Source organism: Nannochloropsis gaditana (assembly GCF_000240725.1).
Source record: "Nannochloropsis gaditana CCMP526 unplaced genomic scaffold scaffold053, whole genome shotgun sequence".
In the NCBI taxonomy this organism is placed as follows: domain Eukaryota; class Eustigmatophyceae; order Eustigmatales; family Monodopsidaceae; genus Microchloropsis; species Microchloropsis gaditana.
Genome location: NW_005803900.1, coordinates 42,885 through 52,927, shown reverse-complemented (window position 1 = coordinate 52,927; position 10,043 = coordinate 42,885).

The window sequence follows — 10,043 nt, the reverse complement described above, 5'->3', positions numbered from 1 at the left end:
CCATTGAAAGGCAATGCGGTAGGCGAGCATGCCTGCGACAGTCTCAAAGATCTTCTCCTCCGCCACGAAACGGAAGGCAGAGGACCCGACTAAGGCCTTTCCCGCGCGTCTCGCCAGAGTGAAGAGGAGACCACCGCCTCCCTGCGACGTCAACGCCTCCCCTCGCTTGAAGCGCGTGCTGGCCAGGAAAGGGATCACGTCCGGGTCATCCTCTAAACTCGCGGTGGAGGACCTAGAGGAAGAAAGCGTGGCAAAGTCCTGTTTGCCTCTCGGCGCTCGCTTCCTCCGCGCCGACGGGGACCCTGCCATGCGGCTCATTTTGGACTTGCGGGTGGGGGTGGGCTTCGCTTCATCGTCTTGGGGTTCGTTCTTCTATTTCATGAATGATAATTGTGTGCACGTCTCGGCATAAGCACGCCAGAATCCTTACAACCCATTTTGATTTGATTTCCTAAATTCAACCTCTTGACCACATTCGTGTCATCTATTGCTCCACTACGCACGTGTACGACCAAAAAAAGATACAATGCTCCCTTCCTGTGAGCAATTCTAATTTAAACATCAATATGTGAAGTAATCATATGCGCCCAAGCATCATAAAAGAAAGCTGGGACCATTCCTTTTACCTTACTGCTGAGCAACGCACGTTTCCTCCCAGAGGTGGTTGGGCTCGAGGGTGTCGCGCCACTCCCTCCCACCTCTGTCGCCGACCTTGCATGTGTCGCGGTCAATGTCATAGCTGCGAGTATCAGAAGAAGAAGCATGATTTTGGAAATTTTGTGGGGATGGGTGGGACGCGAGGTCTTTGTCGTGCTTCTGCCCTCCTGCGTCTTGCTGCATCCTGCGGCTAAGGCGCTTTCGCCTCTAAATGTACCCATATCCGGCTATAGGGCTAACCTGTGGCATAACATGAGGTAATCATTTGATGAGCGAGACGGTGCATGCAAAAGTGGTCCATTACACCGCTCTAATTGGACATATTGGCGTGTGTTGTAGGGCACCCCCTCCCTCACTTGGAACAAGCCGCAGCAGCAGCAACGCCGGAGGTGTGACGCGGGAAAGCGTGCATATGAATTGAATGTCGGTCGCCGAGTCACCGCTGAACCCTCGCGCATGATTTGCCTTGTGGTCACACGGATGAGAGTGTGTGTTGACCCTATTTGCCTTTCCGTGACACTTTCATGGCAAAAGGGCAGTGTGACAGGTCGCGGAGGAAGCTTTCACCGCCGACTCCAAAGCCCCTGGCGCCTGCATCACGTTCCGCATACCTCATTATTCTCGTCTCCCGTTCTACTATGTCTGCGACCATATCCGATGCTCGTACACATTACACGAATTAATAGCATTGTATTGGTTGCTCGGAATGCCATTTGAGTCCTTTTATGTCTGCGTTCAATTGCCTGGCATCCTGATTGTTTGTCACTCCTTAGGAGAGTGAGGTTCTGATGCTGCCATCATTTCTCTTCAGCATTCGCTCACACTCAAACGACAACCGCAACAGTACATCCGGTGGTAAACTTGAAGCGTACTCTATCATGGCAGCAGCAGTGGCGGAAATGCAGCAGCATGCGACGATCGAGCAAACGTCTGGAGTAGGAGAGCACGAGGTACGTGGATTGTTTCTTGGGGTGAAGATAGAATGTGTTCAAATTCATCATCCGCGGTTATGAATCGCAAAATCATGCTAGGAAAAAGGGCGGCATCGTTTTTGGACTGCATTTCGATGTAGGAATATTTGAACATTTACCATGCATACACGTTTCCTTCTATCTTTCAGGTGGTGGTGAATTTTCGTCACATTACCGAGCTTGAGCATCACGGTGTGAATCGCACAGACCTTACAAAACTTATGGAAGCAGGGTATTGTACAGTCGAATCGATCACTCATGCAACACTTCGCAAGCTCACGGACATCAAAGGCATTTCTGACCAGAAAGCTCAAAAAATTAAGGAAATAGCTTACAAGCTGGTTCCCATGGGTTTCTTGACGGCCGCACAACAGCTGGAGACTCGCAAAGATCTGATACAATTGTCAACAGGATCGAAGGATCTTGACGCTCTCCTAGGCGGAGGAGTGGAGACAGGGTCATTGACAGAAATTTTTGGCGAGTTTCGCACAGGAAAGACGCAGCTTTGCCATACCCTTTGTGTGACGAGTCAGCTTCCCATGGACCAAGGCGGGGGAGAAGGAAAAGCAATGTACATCGACACCGAGGGGACTTTTCGCCCACAGCGCTTGGTGGCCATTGCGGAGCGATTTGGATTAGATGTCGATACCGTCTTGGACAACGTGGCTTTCGCTCGCGCCCACAATTCAGAGCAGCAAATGGATCTTTTGAAAATGGCGTCGGCGATGATGTCAGAAGATCGCTACGCTCTGGTTGTGGTGGACTCGGCTACGGCTCTGTTTCGCACGGACTACTGCGGGCGAGGGGAGCTATCAGAGCGGCAAATGCAGCTGGCGCAATTTTTGCGACAGTTGACAAGAATGTCCGAGGAGTTTGGCGTTGCAGTCGTGCTGACAAACCAGGTGGTGGCAAATCCTGATGGCATGAGCTTTGCAAAAGACCAAACAAAGCCAATCGGAGGTAACATTATCGCTCACGCGTCACATACACGCCTGCGCTTAAGAAAAGGCAGGGGAGAAAATCGAATTTGTCAGATTTACGATTCGCCAACCTTACCGGAAGCTGAGACTCAATTCTCTATCGGGGCATCGGGTATCGAGGATGCAAAGGACTAGGAGACAGGGACAGAGAGGAAATGATAGCTTGAGCTTGAAACGAAAGAATCAAGGACGGTTCTTGAGCAGGCACGGTGAGGTTTGTACAGGAGCCAATCGACCATGAAGTGAAGTATGTTTCTGGAGGGTCTGGAATAAATTAATAGAGAATCATCTTTGAAGGCCCGAGGCCTCTCTTTGCTCGGTGCCTGCTAACAAGCATCAATTCGTTGGAGGACGACTTTTTCTTTCACAACAAACCGAACTTCGTGTATAGGGTATATGCTCATGTCGTTGCACCTGATTAAACCTCCTTTGCCGTCGTGCAATCCATCTCCTCCCCGCCGACAAGGGTCTTTCCGAACGACGAACACGGGACTTGGCGATGAGGGCGGCGACCCTGGAGGGGAAGGCTTTCGCACAAGCGTATGCTGCCTACCTGGTAATTATGCTCATTAAAAACACTCAAATCGTGCAACTTCTTGGTGTCATCAATTTTCGCCTTCAAGCAAGTCAGGCTTCAGGTCATTGAAACTGTGCCGTTCGTCACTTGCGGCTCAACACAGGCTTTACCCGCGCTTTCAGATGCCGGCCTTCCTCCCAGAATGTCCCATCACGAACGCCGATGCCCTCTGCCAAGTTTTGCGAGGTATGATGTCTGAAGCCTTGCAAGAAGGGGGCCAAAGGTTGGTTGATGCCGCCACGCAGGACTTTCGTGCGTTGATCGGCGACTATTTAGGAACGGAGGCAGTATATGTCTCGCCTTCCCAAAGCTCTGTCGGCGCAGACCTCATTACAGGATTTGATAAAAACAAATATATCGCTACGAGGCGCCATTTAAACCTACACAGATTGCGCAAAGCACTTCAAGACAAGATACTCGTGGATATTGGCGCGTTGCAAGAGGACTACGCCTGTGGTGGGACAGCTCGAGGTCTATGGAAGTTTCAAGTGGAGACAACCGAAAAAGGCCTTGCCGTAAATCGACGCAAGCGATCCCTTCCGATGGATTTGCTACGAATTCGTGAACTCCAATTGCAGGCGATGTTGCGTTTCGTGATGGGTACAATGGGTCTTCTGGGCACCAGGCGACCCTCAGCTTCCTCCTGCATTCGCCCTCCCTTGCCTACTTCCCTGCTCAAGGACGTGCATCACTTCCTGGCATACCTACAGCTGCGTCAAACCTTTGCCCTAGGCGCTGAAGGAATGAGGGGGTTCCGGCAAGCCGGAGGCGATCCTCTCCTGCATCCAAACAAGGGCACACCCCATAACGCCCCTGTCGGGCGCGGCGTGTCAACGGAAACCCCCGATCAAGACAGGCGGGCCGAGAGGCCTTGCCCCCACGCTTCTGGCTACTGCATGGGCGATATGGGGGGCGGGGCGCAAGAGGGGCTGGAGCAAGACGTGGATGGAGAGGAGGCGTGCCCCCACGGCATGCAGGCAACGCGCGTGCTTGACTCCAATTTTCACGAGTTCCTGGCCGCAGCTTTCCTTAAACCCTTTCGCGCCAGCCACCCTCAGGACATACTGGCCCTCTACACCTCGTTGGAGTGCGAGGAACTGCTGTCGGCGGATTTTTTGGCCGAAGCAGCAGCAGGGGCAGCGGCTGCCACCACCAGGAGCGTGGCCAAAGGGGTCTCACCCAAGCCCAAGGGTCCTGTGTTTCGGTGCCTCCGTCGCGACAAAGCGGCAGCTTCTGGCTTTGTCTCCGCCTACAACAAGAGGCGGGAGGTTCCAGTCGATAGGACGAAAGCAGCCGCCACGATGCCCGTGGGACCTGCGAAGAGCATGATTTCCGGCGAGGCGCCTTCACGGCCGCCCACGCCTCCCCCCTCCTCTCCCTCCGGCAGCAGTGTCCTGCAACAGGCCATGCGGGAGAGTCTACGGCCTCGCCCCAGCCACTACTTGTCGCGGATCAACAGCTTCCACAAGCCCAACCAACTGTCACGGCGGCCCCTCCTCTCTCGGCAGCAGCAGCAGCACTCCGCCCCCACGCTCCCCGGGTGCGCTCGGCCACATGCGGTCAGCGAGCTTTCCCGAGAATCGAGGCTTCATTCGACGCGCCCTGAACCCTCCCAGCCACAGGCGCCCGCCCCGTCCATCATCACACGGGGGCCGATGGGACGCTTTTGTCCGAAGCGCCAAAGGGAGCCGAGTCAGGAAGAGAAAGGGAGCCGGACCAGGGAGAGGACAAGTCAGGAAGGCGGGTCTTGCGGAGGCTTTATGAATGGTGGTTTTGGTCGCGCGGAAAAAAGGGGACGCCGGGGTGAGGAGACAATTGGAGGTATCGGCCCTCCGAGTGCCCGGGGCGTTGGGATAGCTTCGCCGGTGGCTGGCCGCAAGAGCTTGCACCGTGCTGGCAGGGAAATCACCGTGGTCCAGGGCCCGACTGGCTCGGACATTCTGGGAACGCCTCCACCTTCTAGAAAAATGAGACGACCAGGCGGGGGAACGGGGGCGGGCAGGGAAGAAGGGTCGGTCGTGGTAGGGACACCCGAGCTGGAGGGACCCGGTCGCCGGCGCGTCCGGCCAGAAGGGAGGGTGGCCGAGTCCCCCGTAGCGTAGCGATCAGGCTTGCGGCACGCACGTTCCTGGGTGGGAAACGAAGAGGGTATCTGCATCCATCGCAACTCCGTTATTTCTTATCTAGCAACGAGAGGCCTCCCGCGATGGGCCAGATCACCGCGTCACCGCAAGGCACTTGAGCTTTACAACACTAATAGAAAGGGAAGGGTAACGCACAGCGAAAGAGAACAATGATAGAGACAAGTGAGCAGCTGAACTCGCACATACTTCTTTTTTATTTCTTTCATTAAAACAGACAAGCCTCCATCATTTCGTTTCTCCCTACACCGCACAAAAAGAAGGAGGATGCCGCTGAATCTGTCGCAGCACTCTCCACCGACATGTGGCGTGCGAGTGACCGTCAGGCACGGGAATGACTCGATGACCCGATGCATCAAAAAGGCGTTTGCATGGATGGAAAGTGTCAGGACAGGCCGTCCATCCGCCTCCCCTCTCCCCGCTCCTCTTCTTCCTCCTTTCCATCCTTCATTTTTCCTTTCCTCTGCCTTTTTCACGCTTCAGATCCCGCGCGCCCGGGCCCGCGTCGCTCAGGCCTTCTTGTAAGGGACGCCATCGAAAGAGCCCTTCTTTTTGAACTTCTCTCCCGCGAATCCGGCCGCACGCACAATCTGGGGGAAGCTGGAGTCCTCGGGATCCACGTCCATGGCGCGAAGGACCGCCTTGATGATGTCCCTGACGGCGTCCTTCGCCAGTGGGGCACCGTTCATTTGCGTAAGCTGCTGCTCGCAAGCTTCTACCTCGGCCAATTTGGTTTTCAGGCTCTTGATTTCCACTCGAAGCTGAATGAGGAGATCGTTCACGTCGTCGATGGAGCATTCCCCGTTCAAGCAATTGTCCGCCTCCTGTCACGTGGGAAATGAAGAAGGCATATTACGCGAGTGTTGAGTGGGGCTCGTCCGCTCTGGCGACAATCCGCCAGATGGCGCGAGGACGAGTTGCTGAGCAAATTTTGCCCCTGCTGTGACCCGTCCCGACATAAGGAGGACAAGAAGATGCGATTAATTTTAAACCGTGTCCCGTCGATGACCAAGCAGCAATCACTCGGGACAAGGCGAAAGATTCTGCCTGTCCTCCAAATTCAAGAACAGCGACAGGAAGGCGCCAGAGTTTAAACGTCCTCCCTCCCGCAGCTCTATAAAAAGCTTGGTGAGAATGACAAGTCGGCTAAGAAATACCTTTCAAAGGATATAAGAATCACGTACCGTGATGAAATTCTTCTCCGCCTCAGCAAAGACGACCTGGGAGGCAGACCGTATGACACGAGGAGCGGGGGGCACGAAGGCAAAAACCGACGCTGCCAGGAGGGCCAAAATTGACAAGCGCAAGAACATCATGGTTCTAGTGGTTTTGTTTGGCTGTGTGTATTGGCACGATCGAAGTAAGCGGGTGCTCATGAAGGGCTGAAGAGGGCGAGGCAGCAGATTGATATGAAACCAACTTCAAGTATCGAACGGAGCACTTTCGACACTTTTTGGGAGTTGCTAACATGTCTCAAAATGCAGCTGCAAGGCAAATTGAAGGAACGATGCGATACAATTTTTCCAGAGCGGAGAGAAACTGCAGGTGAATGGTGAAGAAAACTTTCGTATAGAAACAAATCTAGGTGCGCTTCCCTCCTTCATCGAGAACAATCGGAGGACGACCACTGTGGGCAAGCGGAAAAAAAGAGGGAGAGAACAGCAAACAGAAGAGACTCTTTGCCTATGCACCCAGCACCGCCGTATGCAAGTAAAACGTCACAGACTGGAGAGGCAAAGTCTTGTCAAGACGCAGCCTAATCGGTGCGTGTGCCAAAAGCGCCAGTATAGAGAGGAAGCCGATGCATCTGGTCAGGGTTTGGCCGGCACTTCAAGCTTCCCAGTCCCTGGATTGCCCTCTGTCACGACTGGCGTGCTGCGGCCATGCAGGTGACGGGCGTCACATTGGGAGCGCGAAAAGGGTTGTTCTTGCCATAATATATGTTCATATGCGTACTAGTATATGACTGCTGAGATAAGGATATTGTGGAGAGGGATTCGGAGCTCTGACCGCAAAGCAAATTCTCATTTCCCCGGTACTTACGACGAATAAGCAGGCAAAATGCATGTCTGGGAGGAGGAGGGCACAAGTTCACTTTTCAGATAGTAATGAGAGGGTTCAACGTCTTGCATGCGCATAGATGACATCACTTACAACTTTTAATGGAAGCTGTGGCTATTTTTCCCCTCACTGGCCCCTTTTTTCCATGACCTCAGAACCATACGAATGGAAAGCTTTGCAACTCTAGCGATCATTTATTTATAGTTACAAAAATCCTCCTTACTGAGGCTCGCAAATTCTGGTTGATCAGTTGTAAGCCGCTATCTCTAATTCATGAGCCAGTTTCGTACCTTTGAAGGGTGAGAGTCGACAGCGAGTTTTATGAAACCCCTGTAGGCAGCGGTGGCTTAGGAACATTGTCTTCACGAATCCCTTTCCGCATATGTATTAGTCATGCTTTTTTCCATAACCATCCCCCATTAAATGGTAAAAATGCGGAAAGAGTAGGACAGACACAACAAAGTCAAATCCCAAAACATATAATAGTCAGATTCTGGAGCAAGCAAGCTTTCTCAAAGACTTTCCAGCGAGAGTATCGCATTAATTCGCAGGTGGTTTTGATGATCGTCTCGAGGTGATAAACAAATATCGTAGCTTTCGGCATCATGACCTGCCAAGTGTTGCGCAGCGCTAGAACCTTACTGCTTGCAAAGGCGCTTACAGATGATTAATCAGACAATTCAGAAATTTTTAATGTGTATAGTTGCATTTCATGGCGCTTACTCTCTTGTCCTTCGAATCGTTTCATGGCTTGTGCTTCTCATGTATTTTGAAGGTATCTCTAGAAAGGCCGTCAGAGGAAGGCTGCCAACGCACCATATCAAGTCCCACTGCTGCTTTCAGATATTTTACGGAGCTTCTGGCTTTGAGAAACTGAAGCACGAAGAATATAATATTCGAAAGCTCCTGACACAAGTCTTTCCGTAGCTGTGGTATGCTACGTGCCACGTTAATGTTTATCACCAATTGAGCACATTTACATACCGCTGTCGAGAGAACGATATATTGTCACTCTTTTAAAGTGTAGACAAAACTTGTCTGAACACTTTTCATCGTCTTACGCGTGCCTATTTCTTCAACTGTTGGGTTCGCGCCCATCTTGGCCCTCTTTATTCCCTAAAATCATCCCCGGATGTACACGACGCCCCTGCCCCCCCATCGCCGAAACCACGTCTCCCCCGCCTCAACACCACCCCTTGCGTGTCAAATTATTTCTTGTGTCACTCGCCTTGAGACCGTGTCACCCGTCAGAGATGGTCATGTAGCTGAGTGGCCATGAAGTGAAAGATGACTGGATGCAATTAGACGCTACTTTATGACTAAAGTGGCGTCAACCTCTCTTCCACCTGGCGCACTCCGACCTATGTCCGATCTTAGGCGTTCACCCAGTAAATGGTTACGCTACGAAAAATATGTGAGGCACCCAATTCGAACGCATTGAGCAACTGACGATACTCCTTTTTAATCCACGTATTACGCAGGTCCTCTCGTTCTTACCCAGAAACAACATGTTGCGCTCTGCAGCCTGCCTAGGTACCCTTGTGGTCGTTTGCATCATCGGCCTCGTCATCGGGTTCAGACCATCCTACAATTCACCCTCTCAGAGTAGCAGGCCTGTCACATTAAAAAGTTGCGTGCGGGACTTCCATTCACGCACGTTTTCCAGCCGCGGTCAGAGAAGCAGACTTTTCCAAGGTCCGCCCGGCAGACCTACCCGCGAGAACGAGCCTGACGAGTACTTCAAGTCGAACTTGGAGAAGAAAGAGCTGTCAGAGCGACTTGTGGACCCCCAAGTTTTGATCGCTGTGGTTAGCATCCTTGCCCCATTTGTGGCAGTAGGGGTTCTGCTGGGCGGCGGCTTCCTGACGCAGTAGACGGGATCACACGAATTTGGCAGCAATACACATCACAAAATCGACGTAACTAGTCTCCTCGTCCCTCACCACGTCTTGCAGGTGTCATTAAAGAATAATCGACGCCATGGAAGGCATTGTTAACTTCGTATGGGATTTCGCCAGTAAATGCCAACATGTGCGTCAAGTACAACCTAATGAAGGGGAATCACGCCAGCGAGATCGAAAAGGCTTTGTCTCATCGACATAATTTAAAGAAGGCGACACATGGATATGTGCCGTCCGATGACAAAGATGGAAGATGAAAGAATGCGGAGAGATCGTGTCTGGCATCGGTGAGGCTCTTGATTTTTTCCCTTGTTGCTCGGGTTTAGCGGCGGTTTTTACACTCTCATCCATCATCAAATACTATTTACCGCTGCCACCTTATGGTTTCAACCTGCCTTTCCTCCCTCGAACTTGTGTCGGAAAACTCCGGCACCAGGTGCTCTCTTCCATCTTCTCGTGGGTAGGGAAGGGAGGAGGAGGGGGCAGCCACTTGTCCTTTCGACATCCGGACTTCACTCACCTCCCCAAAGCATGTGGTCTCTAGCCACCCTACTTCGTCTCATGTGGTGAAGTTGGGTGAACCGAACTTGGGCTCTAAAGCATCGGTGTGCATGGCGGATGACCGACGCATTGGGCGGAAAAATACCCTGATCGTTCTTGGTCACAACTATGATAAATAGTTTTGTCTTGTGGTCGATACAGTTGTACTCATTTGCAAATGTACGACCTTTTTTTTTTAATATAACTCGTTGTCT